This window comes from Microcaecilia unicolor, chromosome 6 (assembly GCF_901765095.1).
Source record: "Microcaecilia unicolor chromosome 6, aMicUni1.1, whole genome shotgun sequence".
Taxonomy (NCBI): Eukaryota; Metazoa; Chordata; class Amphibia; order Gymnophiona; family Siphonopidae; genus Microcaecilia; species Microcaecilia unicolor.
Window position 1 is genome coordinate 299,809,291 of NC_044036.1, and position 15,873 is coordinate 299,825,163.

Sequence of the window (15,873 nt, forward strand, 5' to 3'; positions counted from 1 at the left end):
AGTTTTCAGCGTGGGATAAAAAAAAGAAGCAAATTGTCAAAAATCTTTCATAAAAAGGTGAATTTATTCACCAGAAAAGGTTCAAAACAACTGTTTTGAAACTTTTCTGGTGAATAAATTCATCTTTTTATGAACATTTTTTGTCGATTTGCTTCTTTTTTTATCCGGTGCTGGATTTTGTGAGTCGCCTGCATACCTGCTTTCTTAGACAAATTTTTTTAAGTACGATGGAAAGAAAGATCAGATCCAAGTGCAAGTTAGGACTATCTAGTATAACTGTATGATTAAAGTTAATATTCAGAGATAAGAACAACTTAACTAAATATGAAAAATCTGTAGTTAAAAGACCAAGAGAGCAATAAACAAGACAAACAACTCAGTACTGCAAACCATAACCCAAGACCTTCTAATAGGTCAGTATCCAAAGTTGGTCGCTGAAGTATTAGTAATCATTTCTTGTGAAAAATGAGACCACCGCCTCCCCTTCTGGCAGAACGACACTGCAATTCCCAAATGCAGACCTTAGCAGAACATTGATTAAGTAGCACTGCTTACATAAAGAATATCAATGATAGAGTCACAATGTAAGTCAAATATTAATGAAGTTTTGTTCCTTATAGAATGCACATTAATCAGCACGAAAGAAAGCTGCTTAACAGCAGAAGAAATTGAGCACGCAATTGTGACTTATTTATATGGGCATTGGGATTGCTTGTTTGCCACCTCACTGGGAGAAGAGACTGGAGATTTAGCTAGTGGAAAACAGATTTCATCTTTTCTGTAGCTTTTCTACCACTGCTACTCGATATGCAGGATAGAGTCTGCAGGTTAGTATCAACACCCTCCCTTGAACCCAACTCAAAGGAGTGTTTCTCCATATAGTGCAGCATGTCACTGCTCAAAAGATCTCATGATTGCTTTGGGGGTTGAGGACACACTGAGGGGCATAATTGAACAGCGCCGGCCAAATAGATGGCAGGCATTCTATTTGGCCGGCGCCGCAAAGAGCAGTCACGAACCGTATTATCGAAAAAGAAGGCCGGCCATCTTTCGTTTCGATAATACGGCTGGGGCCAGCCAAATGTCAGAGATGGCCGGGTTTGAGATGGCCAGCATCATTTTTCGGCGATAATGGAAACTAATGCCGGCGATCTTTAACCCGGCCAAATCCAAGGCATTTGGTCGTGGGAGAAGCCAGCATTTGTAGTGCACTGGTCCCCCTGATATGCCAGGACATCAACCGGGCACCCTAGGGGGCACTGCAGTGGACTTCAAAAACAACTCCCAGGTGCATAGCTCCCTTACCTTGGGTGCTGAGCCCCCCAAATCCCCCCAAACCCACTCCCCACAACTGTACACCACTACCATAGCCCTAAGGGTTGAAGGGGGGCACCTACCTGTGGGTACAGTGGGTTTGGGGGGGGGTTTGGAGGGCTTAACATTTACTACCACAAGTGTAACAGGTGGGGGTGGGGGGATGGGCCTGGGTCTACCTGCCTGAAGTGCATTGCACCCACTAAATACTGCTCCAGGGACCTGCATACTTCTGTCAGGGAGCTGGGTCTGACATCTGAGGGTGGCAAAAAAAAATATATCTATTTTTTTTTTTGGGTGGGAGGGGGTTGGTGACCACTGGGGGAGTAAGGGGAGGTCATCCCCGATTCCATCCAGTAGTCATTTGGTGAGTTGGGGCACCTTTTTGAAGCTTGATCCTGAAACAAATGGGACCAAGTGAAGCCGGCGAAATGTTCGTCAAGGCTGGCTTTCCTTTTTCCATTATCGGGTGAAGCCGACCATCTCGTACCACGCCCCATCCCGCCCCTGTCCTGCCTTCGTTACCCTACCGACACGTCCCCTTGAAATTTGGCCAGCTTCGCGATGGAAAGCAGTTGGCGCCGGCCAAAATTGGCTTTTGCTTATACCGATTTGGCGGGTTCAGGAGATCGCCGGCCATCTCCCGATTTGTGTCAGAAGATGGCCAGCGATCTCCTTCGAATATAAGCTGGACTGTCACTTCCAAAAGGCATTACTGAGAAAAAATGGCATCCTAGCATTTTACACTGCCAAAGTGGCAACACCCGTAGCCTGATGATGTCATTGCAATACAAAAAACTTTATTAACAACTCATAGATGTAAAAATAAGTAACAGTGAAGAAATGTAAAGATAATTAAATAGAATAAATACATTAAATGGAATACTATAATACAGTGGTTCTCAAACCTAGTCCTGGAGACACCGCAGACAGTCAGATTTTCAGGATATCCACAATGAATAAGAGAGATTTGCATGCAGTGGAAACAGGATGCTGGGCTTGATGGACCTTCGGTCTGTCCCAGTATGGCAATACTTATGTACTTATTGCTCCCCAATAATGATCTCCAACCAACACTTCGCTCCCCCCAGTTAATTAGGCTGAGATATCTTTCTCAATAAGGGGCCCTTTTACTAAACTGTGCTAAAATCCAGCCTTAGCGCATTTTAACACAGGTCTTTCCCGTGTGCTAAAGCCAGATTCAGCATGGCATAATTGCAGGATTTTTTTTAATATATATTTTTTTCTGGTCAAACATTAGCACGTGGTACCGGTAAAAAGTTAATGTGGAAACTCCCATATTAAATCCACATTGTTTCAAGTTTCAGGTTTATTGAGGATTTACTACCCTGCCCATCACAAAATACATCTAGGCAGCTTACATACTAAAAAGAGAAGTAAGGAAACTAGAGGTGGGGGTGGGGGGTGGGGGGGGGGGTGGGGACTGGATATGATACAAAAGGAAAGGGGGAAGAACTGCAATATCAATAGGATAGCAAAGGGAGGGACAAAAGGAGGGGATAGGCTGTTTTCCAGACTCTTCTCTGAAAAAGGAGGCCCTAATTGCAGATATCATGGCCTTCACTAAAGGCATCCTGAAAAGAAACACTTTTAAGTTAGTTTTAAGTAGTTGAAGTGTTGTATTTTCACACAGAGATAGTGGGAGTTTATTTCCATTTTTCGGGACCTTGTACGAAAAAAAGCTGCCTGAGTATGACCATGAAACATTTCCCTAAATGAGGGAATGACCAGGCGAAGTTGAGTTGCTGATCTTAGTGTTCTTGAAGGAGTATAGGATGTCAAAAGATGGAACAGGTATTGAGGTTCATCAGATGCCAAAATCTTATATACTAGAAACAATGTTTTGTAGATAATTCTGGGCTCCTTTTTCTAAGCGGTGGTAAGCCCAAGTGGGCTTACCACTTGTAGCCTGGCGGTATTTCCCACCCCTAGCATGTTGTCATTTGCGGCGCTACAAAAAGTATTTATTTTTGTAGCACTGGCGTGTACCTGGCGGTAATCAGGCATTGCCGCGCATTGCCTGGTTACTACTGGGTTAATATGGGAGCCCTTACCACCACCCATTGAGGGTGGCTCCTTCCCAAAAAGGCCATGTGACAAGTGCTTTACTTGCCACAAGTCCATTTCCTGCAGGAAGGTGAGACTTTCCTTTTACCAGCTGTGGTAAAAGGGAGTCTTGGCACATGTGTAAAACATGTGCTGACACCAGTGCCGACCCCTTTTTGCCACAGCTTGGGGATATCTATCTATCTATCTATCTATCTATCTATCTATCTATCTATCTATCATTTCTATAGCACCACAAGGCATACGCAGCGCTGTACACCATACATAGAAGACAGTCCCTGCTCAAAGAGCTTACAATCTAGATAAGACAGGTAAACAGACAGAACAATTAAGGATGAGGGAATAAAGAGGTGAGGATAAAGGACAGGGTAAGTGAGTTAGGAGTCAAAAGCAGTGGTAAAGAGGTAGGTTTTGAGTTTGGACTTGGAAACGGCTAAAGACGGGGCTAGACGTATAGGCTCAGGAAGACTATTCCAAGCGTGAGGTGCAGCGAGATAAAAGGAACGGAGTCTTGAATTAGCAGTAGAGGAGAAAGGGACAGATAAGAGAGATTTATCCACAGAACGGAGTACTCGAGGGGGAACGTAGGGGGAGACAAGAGTGGAGAGGTACTGGGGAGCGGCAGAGTGAATGCACTTATAGGTCAATAGGAGAAGTTTGAATTGAATACGGAAATGGATAGGGAGCCAGTGAAGTGACTTAAGGAGAGGGCTAATGTGGGCATAGCGACTTTGGCGGAAAATGAGTCACGCAGCAGAGTTTTGGATTGATTGAAGAGGAGAGAGATGGCTGAGGGAGGCCGGTGAGTAGTAGGTTACAATAATCAAGACAAGAAGTGATAAGAGAGTGGATAAGGGTTTTGGCAGAGTGCTCAGAGATGAAGGGACGGATTTTGCTGATGTTATAGAGAAAGAAACGACAGGTTTTGGCAATCTGCTGAATGTGAGCAGAGAAGGAGAGAGAGGAGTCAAAGATGACCCCAAGGTTACGAGCTGGTGAGACAGGGAGAATGAGAGTGCCATCCACCGAAACAGAGAAAGGGGGGAGAGGAGAGGTAGGTTTAGGAGGAAAGATGAGGAGCTCGGTTTTGGCCATGTTAAGTTTCAGATGTTGTTGAGACATCCAGGCAGCAATGTCAGATAGGCAGGCTGAGACATTGGTCTGGATGCTGGTTGAGATTTTGGGAGTCATCAGCATAGAGATGGTATTGAAAGCCATGGGATGATATCAGAGAGCCAAGGGAAGAAGTATAGATGGAGAACAGGAGAGGACCGAGAACAGAGCCCTGAGGTACACCGATTGGTAGAGGGACAGAAGTGGATACACTAAAGGTGTGAAGCGAGAGATAGGAGGAGAACCAGGAAAGAACAGAGCCCTGGAATCCAAATGAAGATAGCATGTCAAGGAGTAGGCTGTGATCAACAGTGTCAAAAGTGGCTGATAGATCGAGAAAGACATCTATGTAGTAAATGTAGATAGCCAGTTAACGCACGCTTATGTGAATGTCATGGCTGGACAATGCTTTCCTGCCCTTTCCCTGCCCATGACACGCCCCCCTCCTGAAAAAAAATTGCCAAAAAACTAATGCGTGCTTAGTGCACACTGACAGGCATCTTACTACAAAATGCTTGAAATGCGTTTTGAGGTAAGCCTTTTTTCTCACATTAAGCGCATGTTCATGCTTAATGCAGTATAGTAAAAGGGCCTCTAAAGTTGAGCAGTTTTTCAGAATGGGTCCGGTATTATTTAAAAACTAAAGTGAAAGAACAGTTCAGACATTAAGGACGGACACAGAATTCCTAACCATGATCATATGAAAGCATCACCCATGTTGATTGAATACATTTTTGAATAGAGAGGCTTAGGGGCCCTTTTACAAAAGGCTGTTGGGGAAGTGTTGGCTTGGCATGCAGTGATTCAGCCCTACTGCTGGGCTCCTGGGAGAGCCCTGTGGTAGTTTACACTCCCGCTGCACACCAATTCTGGTGCTAGAAAATATTTTTAAATTTTCTACCACCATATGGTAAAAGGGGCCCTTAGGGACACTTTTAACAAAGGCGTGGTAGGCTCTATGCGCGTGCACCAAAATGAGACTACCACCAGGCAGGGGCATAGCTAGGTGGGTCCACGGGGGCATGGGCCCCCGCAGATATAGCCCTGGGCCCCCTGCTTTCACCCCCCCTGCCACCAACCCTTCCCCGCCACATTAGACCCCTCCTCCCGCTGCCGCCAACCCTCCCCCCCCACCGCTGCCGTCATGTACCTTTGCTAGCGCGGGTCTCCAAACCCCGCCAGCCGAAGTCCTCTTCAGTGTCTGGATTCCGTTTCTGTGAGTCCTGTCGTCCTGCATGTAGGAACGTGCAGGACGTCAGGACTCACAGAAACAGAATCCAGATCAGCGAATGCGCCGGACTCAGAGACCGGCGCTGAAGGGGACTTCGGCTGGTGGTGGTTGGGGAGCCCCGCCAGCAAAGGTACCTGGCGGTGGCGGGGGAGGATTTGCAGCGGCAGGAGGGGGGGTCAAAAGTGGCAGGGGGGTCGGCGGCGCCGGGGGGGGGGGGCTAAAATGTGCCCCCTCACCTCGGGCTCTGGACCCCCCTCCTGCCAAAGTCTGGCTACGCCCTTGCCACCAGGCTAGTGTGCCCTCCTGGCAGTAATTTTGGATTTGGCACACACCCATACTGCCGGGACAAATTATTCTTTTATTTCCTACCACACATGGTGTTTCTGGCGTTGTTCGGCAGTTGGTGCATGCTGACCGGTCATTGTGTCTGTAGAGCATGAGCCCTTACCGCTAGATCAATGGGTGGCATTAAGGGCTCAGGCCGTAAATAGGTGCACGCTGGTTTCAATTTTACCACAGGCCCTTTTCCCGGCCCATTGAAAAAAAGTCCTTTTCCCCCAGGCGTGGTAAAAACTGGCCTGGTAAATGTCCAAAACACACACCCACACTTCTACAGGTCGCTTTTTGCCATGGCTTAGTAAAAGGACCCCTTATTTAATAAAATAGATGATATATACACTTCCTGGTAAGAAAGGAATTATTTGACTGAATAACAAGAAAGCATTCTTGTTAATCTCGCATAACTACATCATTTTCTTCATTTTATTTTATAGCCTATAAAACTCATTTCAAGAAATAAACTCACTGTATTAGTCCTGGAATGAGTGATAATGTACAATTAAGGGACAAGAGGGAATATTTTATCTACCTGTTTTGAAGAACCCCTGGTGGCAGACATATTGGAACAGTGTTACAACTACCTTATACACATATGATCCGAGAGGTCTATATTGCCTATGATGTCATAAAGGACTTCACAAAGCACAAACCAATCATACTATTCTAGGGGTTTCAATCATGGCTGCTTCTAGGTTTCATGGGAATTTGCAGGAAGGTTGATTAAACTTTATAATGACAGTAACTTAAAGGCTAAACAGGTTTTAGCTTGGAAAAAGAGAACTGAGAAGGGAATGATAGAAGTCTATCATCATGAGTGGGGCTGAATGGGTAAATAGGGAGCAGTTGTTTAACCTTTCAAACACTAAAACAAGAGAACACTCTGTGAATTAAATTAGCAACATTCAGAAGAGGATTGGACAGGTTCCTTGTAGAAAAGTCTATAAAAAAATTATCAGCCTGGTAGATTTGGGAGAGCTGTTGTTCATCCCTGAAAATGGGCTCTGACAGTTCTATTTTTGAGATTTGCCGGGTACTTGTGACCTGGACTGTGGCCACGGCTGAAAGCAGGACACTGGTCTCAGTGGACTCAGAGGACTTTTCTTATTTTCTTAAAAGTATAGCTGCAGGGTGGACAATCCTGTTTGCCATGTGGGTTAATAAAACATTGTGTTTGACCAGTGCAACTTTCTTTTGAAAATGATGTCTCTGAACTCCAAAACTAAAGGACATTTTTTTTGTGGTAAGAATTCACTTTAAATTGATGTACAGTGAGTGACATTTTAGGTAGAAAACTTGTGGACGTGGAATCCAGTGGGGCACCATTCAGGGAAGCAGAGATGAAATCCTAGCTTTGGATATTCTTGTGTAAAACAGAAATCTTTAGAAGTGCAAGCTTTTTGGAAGCTTCCTTCCTCAGGGACAGCTTTCTTCCCTTATATAGTTACTTTAAGGGTCGATATAGCAGGCAGGATAAGCAATGCTGCTGAATATTGACTCTAACCGCTGTGACACTGCCCGAGTAGTGCTGGGGTGGTACAGAGATGGAATTGGGGAGAAGCTGGCAATTATACACGCACCAGCCTCACAAAAGGCAGTCCCTATCATGAAAACATAAAAATAGCCATATTGGGTCAGACCAATGGTCCATTTAGCTCAGAATCCTGCTTCCAACAGTGGCCAATCCAGGCACAAGTACTTGGCAGAAACCCAAATAGTAGCAACATTCTATGCTACCAATCCCAGGGCAAGCAGTGGCTTCCCCATGTCTGTCTCAATAGCAAACTGTGGACTTTTCCTCCAGGAACTTGTCCAGATATGCTAACTGCTATTAACACATCCACCGGCAATGAGTTCCAGAGCGTAACTATTCGTTGAGTGAAAAACTGTTTTCTCCTAGCTTTCCCCACTTAAGCTATGTGCTTGCTGGCACTGAATATCAGCTGGCACCTGCATAACTTCCGCCGGACCCTGGACACTCAATGCCAGTGCCTGGACATGGCCTGGCTTTGAATATACAGGGTTAAATCTGCCAATGGTTATCAACAGTTTAAAAACTGCTGGCAGCCAAGGGCTGAAATTCCCCCCCCCCCAAAAAAAAAAAAAACTCAAGGCAAAGTCCAGCTGTTATTATAAAATAAAATACAATTAAAGGCAAATTAATTATTATAATAATAATAATTTGTTGCTTTTTCTGAATATAGACAGAACTTGAAAGCTACATTTATTATTTATTTTAATAAAACCTATCAGAAAGTCTCTTATGCTGGAGGACTTAAGAACATAAGCATTTCCATACTGGGACAGAACAAAGGTCCATCAAGCCCAGTATCCTGTTTCCAACAGTGGCCAATCCTGGTCACAAGTACCTGTCAAGATCCCAGAACAGTAAAAGATTTTATGCTGCTTATCCTAGAAATAAGCAGTGGATTTTCCCAAGTCCATCGTAATAATGGCTTATGAACTTTTCTTTTAGGAAATTACCCAAACCTAACCCTGCTATGCCAACTGCTTTCACCACATTCTCTGGCAACGAATTCCTTACTTGTTGAGTGAAGAAATATTTTCTCCAATTTGTTTTAAATAGTTGCACCTGACTGAAAAACAGGCTTAAAAGTTTAACTCTATGGGAATTTTTTCTGGGTTGCAGGTCAGATAAGTAAAATCAATCCAGAACAGCTATTTTTCTGAACCAATACTGAAAGTTTGAAGAGATAATTGATAAAAATCAAACAATGGCACAGTAGAAAAATATTAAACAGTTACAGTCACCTAGATTATGCTTGAATTCTCCCTTTAAGGTGTAGAACCTGTCTTTTTTATCCCCTTTCCCCAGAATACCTTGTAGAACTGGTCTGAACTCAGCTATGGTAACAGATGCAGTCACATATGCCTAGTGCTCCTTATCACTGATCCAGAAGACATCTTCTGTATCTTCTCCTATTTGAAGATCAGGGGCTCCATGCTGTTCCTTTATGCCTACTTTCTTTTACTCTGTCACTCTTCTATTAACAGTGGTGCATTGGTTTATCAAGCCACAGACTACCTCTTCTTCTTGGGTGCTGGTTTAGACAACCTTCTACATCTACCTTTGTGGTACATTGACTTGGCCAACCAGACCAGTTCCAAATTCCCTCCAAGAGAAATCTCTTCTCACCACTGTCTCACTGGTCAGGAGAGCCCTCTGCTTTCTACAGCAAGGCTAGAAACATGTCGCAATGCAATACTTCAGTGGAGCCACTAGAGGTCTCTGCCATCTAAGCAAGGCTAAACATTAGAGATTTCTGTAGTAGTATCACAATTTTTCTATAAGCCCCTTTATTGTTGCAATAATTGCATGCATTGTTGATATGGCTGTTTCAGCTGTTCAGGGGAGTCATTTTTAATTTCTAAGGAGTTGATACTCAAAGCTATTTAACTGGCCAGAAATGGCTCCTGTCTGGTTAAATCACCTGTTCAGGGCTAACCGGACACTTTCAGTGGTACTTAACAGTTACTGTCGCTGAAAATGACTGGTTATCACTTAAAGCAAAACCAGCTATTTGGGGGGCATTCCAGGGGCAGAGTTGGCACTTGGCCTAGCACTGAATTTCCAGGAAGAACACCAGTGACGGTCAACAAAATGCTGAGTGCTGCTGACTGAATATCGACCCCTAAATTTCTTCCAGATCTCTCGGGTTTTTTTTGTACTAGAATATATTAAAATACTGCATTTTTTTTCATCAAACAGGGTCCTGCCATTCAAAGAACAATAAGGCATTTGTGAGTGGTAAAAATCTGCCCCAGCAAGAGGGAGTTTCAGGGAGGACCTTGAATATTTCTCTTTGCTTTGAGCCTAATGATGTCCCCAGGGCATCATCAGCATACAGCTGATATCCTCTCTTAAGCAGAAAAAAGAGAAGTAAAAATGATTCTTGGCTTGTGAGGAGGTAATAGGGTTTCATAACAGGCTGCTTTGTTCTATATAGTTTTCAGAACAGAAAACTATTTTGTTTTCAAGATCATAAGTCATTTTCTTATAATCCTCAAACTGTAAAAACCCCACTGCACCATTTCATCTCTACTGCTTTCTAACTTGCAGCAAATCCAGTAAGTGTAAGAGAAATGTGTTATTATTTGCAAAACTTTATTTTGCTTCATTTGGACAATGTCTCCAAATTGATTAATTTTGAGCATATCAGAACAGTAACGAGCCTCCCTCCAAAAGCACTCTGAAAAGGTCCTTAGATTGTAAGCTCTTTGAGCAGGGCCTGTCCTTTTATGTTAAATTGTACAGCGCTGCGTAACCCTAGTAGCGCTTTAGAAATGTTAAGTAGTAGTAGTAAAGGTGTTTTCAATGTATTTATTGGAATTTCAGGGAGAAGCTGAACAGGAGAAGGTCCATCTGGTGCAAACTTTGTAAGTCCCAAGGGCTGTGGATTGAGAGCAATCAGGTGCCCAAGTGGAGACCAGAGGTGCCAGCCACCTCACCCAAACCACCTTGATGGCTTCCATTATTGAGAGGATGCATCCTGAGCTTTGTCTTCAACTGTAGTCCTGCAGTAACGGAGCGTCATCCCATAGAGTACAAGGGATGGATTTACTATTGCTTGATGATCTTTCATAATTTGGGGCGGGGGGAGGAGGAAGGGAGAGTAAGTGGGTGCTTCAGTACCTTGGGACTTGCATGACCTTTTCTTTGGGCCTTGTCAAATAGGAGATTCAAATTTCTGGCACACACTGAAGGAGAAAAATGCAGAGTTCTCTGCAGAACCTTTGACCTCTTGCATTTGGTCAAACAAACCTTAATGAAAACTGTGCCGATTTCTTTATACTCCAAGTTCTTAATTTACAGCTGCTATCAATTCCATTATAATCATGGAATAAACTGCTTTTTTAGTAAGTGGACAACCTGTGTCTCCTAAGAGAAACTTTCTAGGGGATGTGAAATGCTACTTGCATAATTTATAATACTGTTAACTGAACCTGTGACAAAAATGGCTTTAAATATTCCACCAGCTTTCCCCACTCAGCATTGAATAGTGTTCAGTTTCAAAATGTGTTATTAGGGGAATAAAGCTGCCCAGCCCCCCCCCCCCCCCCCAAATCTTGGCTCAGAGATCTAGACACATCGGGCCCGATATTCAAAGTGATTTAACTGGGCAGAACAGTCTCCTGCCCAGTTAAATCGCTTCTGACTGCCTAAGTGCCAAAATTCAGCGGCATATAACCTGATAGTGCAGATGAATATTACCACAGACTGCCCCTGCACTGTCTAGTTAGTACCACGAGGCTTCTTCTACAGGTTGCAGGAGCCATTTTACAATATCTACCACGATGGGTAGGAGTGATTGGGCATTGCTCTTGCCCATAGGACCCCACTGGACATAGACGGTCGGTAGCCCAACTGTTTGGGGAGGCTAAAGGGGGCGGAGCTTACCTCCATACGCTCCGTGGCAGCGACGTCAATGAAGAAAAAGACTACAGGCTCGCCGCCAGCTTCTCCCTTCTCTCTGCACACAGTGTCCCGTGATGCATTTCCTGTTTCCGCGAGAGCAGAGAGAAGGGAGAAGCTGGCGGCGAGCCTGTAGTCTTTTTCTTCATTGACGTCGCTGCCACGGAAATAAAAGATAAAAATGCGCGGGGCGGGAGGGTGGGCTGCACCACAAGCGGAAGTCGACGATTGGGCTGGGGAGGCTTAGCCACCCCAAGCCTCTTATACGGGGCGCCTATGCCACTGGACTATCAGGTATTCTTGGGTAGGGGGCCTTCAGGGGTGCCGGTGGCCAGGTGAGGCAACAGGCCACCTTAGAATACATATGGGGTGGGAGGAAAGGGCAATAATTGGCTTGTTAGCAGATTTAGTTGTGTGCACATCTTGGATTGGCGCCCAAATATCAGTGTCCAATTTTGGGCACCATTTATAGAATCCCGGGGATGGTCTTTGCCTTCATTTATCTCTGTTTCTATGGTTTATGGAAGGGAAATTAATTATCTCCATTCTGGAAAACTGCTGAAGGCTTGTTTATTTGTGCATATTTTTGGGGCGTGATCGATATATATTTTTTTTAGATGGGCTATTTTTTTGCATTTTAGAGAGAGAGGTGAAATAAGCTGCCTAAGACTTGGAAAATAGAATTCTTCTTGGTCTTCTCCTAGTTGGCTCACATCTCAGAAGAGGTTCCTCTTTTAGTATTCGAGAACTTATGTTTTGATCCTTCTTGTTCTGTACCAGTCCTACAAAACTGACTCACAGTTTTATACCACTTAATCATCTGCCTTTTTCGAGCTGTGAAAGAGAAATCTTGCTCTCTATGTATTAAACAATGCTTAAGCCATCCTTGCAAACCATGAACTGAAAGGATTATATTTAAGAAAGAAATCTTTTTCCATCTTTACAAAAACTCTATTTTCTTTTATGATTAAGAAAATTCATGTTTCTTTCCAAGAAAGACCTCTTGGGCAAAATTGCTGAGTAATATAAAAAATCCAAATGACAGGTTAAGGGATGTGAAATGCTGGCTGTTTTCTTAACCCATTTCTAAAAATGTGAATAAGCTTTAAACACATTTCACTGCCCTTTGGGAGGCTGACCATCGATTTGCAATGAGTTTCAGTGGTCACTGTGTTTCTGAAACTTTGACAACATAGTAGGAACTCATTAGCTTATAATAACTCATTCTAAAGTAAGATGTAAAGACCATCATCAACCACTTGGGAGCAACACAGAAAAATTTGCAGTTATTATATTTATTTCATCTAGGTTTCTTTTTTTTTTTAATGAACATTTTTCCATCCAGAGGTAATTCTATAAAGGTCACCTACAGTTAGATGCTAAAATGTTGGGCGCTAAGCCCTGGATTCTACATAGGTCACCCAAAGTTGGACATGGAGCCCAGATGGGCGTGCAGACTAAGCAGTCAATTGAGTGCTAATAACCATTTATTGAGGTTAATTAGAGTTAATTGGCAATTACTTGGCACTAATTTGGATTCATATGCGTATCTGCCTGTGTGCTATTCTAGAACGCTGGGTGTCCAAAGTGTCTTACACGTAACCCAAAAGGGGGTGTGGCTATGGGGGGCATGGGTGGGTTTGCTGCATTCCAACAGTGGTGGCCCTACCATTAGGCCAACTGAGGCGGGGGTGGCATCTCCCCCTTCCTTCCTCCACCCCCTTCCCCAAATTTACCTTCTTTTTCCATTTTGCAGAAGGTGGCAGTGATTCCCATATGCCGCCCTGCCGCCGGCACCAGCCTCTTCTCTTTACTATGGCCCACCTCTCTGATGTAACTTCCTGTTTCCTCAGAGGCAGGCCACAGTAGAAAAGAGGCCGGTGCTGGTGGCAGGGCAGCGTTTGGGAATCTCTGCTGCTACCGCCTTTTGAAAAATGGAAAAGAATGGTAAACTCAGGGAAGGGGGTGGAGGAAAGAAGGGGGAGATGGCAGCATCTCATCCTTGGCTCAGGCACCATCTTCACTTGGGTGGCTCCTGCATTCCAAACATTTAGACGTAGTGTTACAGAACACCAGGGTTACGTGCCCAACTTGCATGCCAGGATTTATGCCAAGTTTCATCTGGAGTAAGTCCTCATGACCATAGGCGTAGACTGGGGGGGGGGCGAGGGGGGGCAATGCCCCCCCAAAGGACGAGGACGTGGACTGGCGCTAGAATGAAAAAAAAAAAAAACAAGCAGGCACGCGCTCGTCTCCATCCGCTTCGCTGCTTCCCTGCCCTCTCTGTCTGCGTCCCGCCTTCCTCTGATGTCATTTCCTTTCGGGCGGGACGCAGACAGAGAGGGCAGGGAAGCAGCGAAGCGGATGGAGACGAGCGCGTCTATCTACCTCCTCTCTTCCTACCCTCCGGCGCAGGCAGCACCAATCTTCTCTAAGCCTTTCTTGTTCCTGGCAGCGGTAGCGACGTACACGCTGCCTTCAGCTCTGCCCCGAAGCCTTCTCTTCAAGTTCCTGTTCCCGCATAGGTGGGAACAGGAACTTGAAGAGAAGGCTTCCGGGGCAGACCGAAGGCAGCGTGTATACGTCGCTACCGCTGCCAGGAGCACAGAAAGGTTGAAGAAGACTGCTGCCTGCACCGGAGGGAGGGAGGAAGAGAGGGGGCAAACGGAGTCACGATCCTGGACCTCGCGGGGGGGTGGGGGGCAGCAGAGGGAAGATGAATGGGACTGGGAGGGTGGAGAGCAGAGGGAAGGAGTAAGAGATGGATGGGACTGGGAGGGGTGGGTGGGGAGCAGAGGGAAGGACCAGGAATTGGATGGGACTGGGAAAGGAGGTGAGCAGAGGGAAGGAACAGAAGATGGATGGGACTGCGAGGGGTGGGGAGCAGAGGGATGGACCAGGAGATGGATGGGATTTGGAGAGGTCAGGCACAGCAGAGGGAAGGAGCAAGAGATGGATGGGACGGAGGGATGGTGAGCAGAGGGAAGGAACAGAAGATGGATGGGACTGGGAGGGGTGGGGAGCAGAGGGAAGGAGCAAGAGATGGATGGGACTGGGAGGGGTGGGTGGGGAGCAGAGGGAAGGACCAGGAATTGGATTGGACTGGGAAAGGAGGTGAGCAGAGGGAAGGAGCAGGAGATGGATGGGACTGGGAGGGGTGGGGAGCAGAGGGAAGGAGCAAGAGATGGATGGGACTGCGAGGGGTGGGGAGCAGAGGGATGGACCAGGAGATGGATGGGATTGGGAGAGGTCAGGCACAGCAGAGGGAAGGAGCAGAAGATGGATGGGACGGAGGGATGGTGAGCAGAGGGAAGGAACAGAAGATGGATGGGACTGGGAGGGGGGGGAGCAGAGGGAAGGAGCAAGAGATGGATGGGACTGGAAGGGTGGGGAGCAGAGGGAAGCCTACTGGAAAGAAGACACTGCATAAAACAGAAGACACTGGGATCAAAGCGAATAGAAAAACTACATGATCAGACAACAAAGGTAAATAAAAGTTTATTTTATTCATAATTTATTAATTGAAATGTGTCAGCTTTTTGAAATGTGCATCTGTGATATTTTGCCTGTAAATTTCATTTCCTTCCTCCATATTAGCATATTCATTTGCATATGTATATATGCAAATGATATGCTAATATGCTCCGCCCATTTTTTGCCCCCCCCAAATGAAACAGTCAAACTACGCCTATGCTCATGACCAAAGTTGGGCTGAGGAATCCACTCTATGCACTTTTCTGTAAAGGGCACTAAGTACGCAGTGCCCTATACAGAATAGCGCTTAGCACAGATTTTCCCCAGTGCCTACATCTGAGTGCCATTTACTGAATCTGGAATATTCTGCATTTGATTTAACGTTTTAGATCCTCTACCCCTCCCCCTGGTCTGGTGTGGATGCAGCAATAAGCTTCACCTCTGCATACACTTTGCTTTCAGTTGCAGGCTGGTTGCTTGCTGTACTAACCTGTTCAGTTTCTAGTTTCATATTTTTAGGGGCCCTTTTACTAAGCTGCGGTAAAAAGTGGCCTGTGCTAGTTTGGACATGTGAAATTGGCGCACGCTGGGCCATTTTTTACCGCGGCGGGAAAAAAGTTAAATAGGGCAATAAATGACCATGTGCTAATATTAAAAGTTGCACATGGATATTTACTGCCTGAGCCCTTACCACCACCTATTTACTTGGTGGTAAGGGCTTACACTCCACTCCTGCGGTAATCAGGCAGTGTGCGGCAACGTGGCCACGCTGCTGATTACTGTAATGAACACCCCTGTGGTAGAAAATATTTTCTACCAAGGAAACAGCACGCACCAACTTCGAAATTACCGCGGGTGCCCATGCTACCCTCGTGGTAGTGTC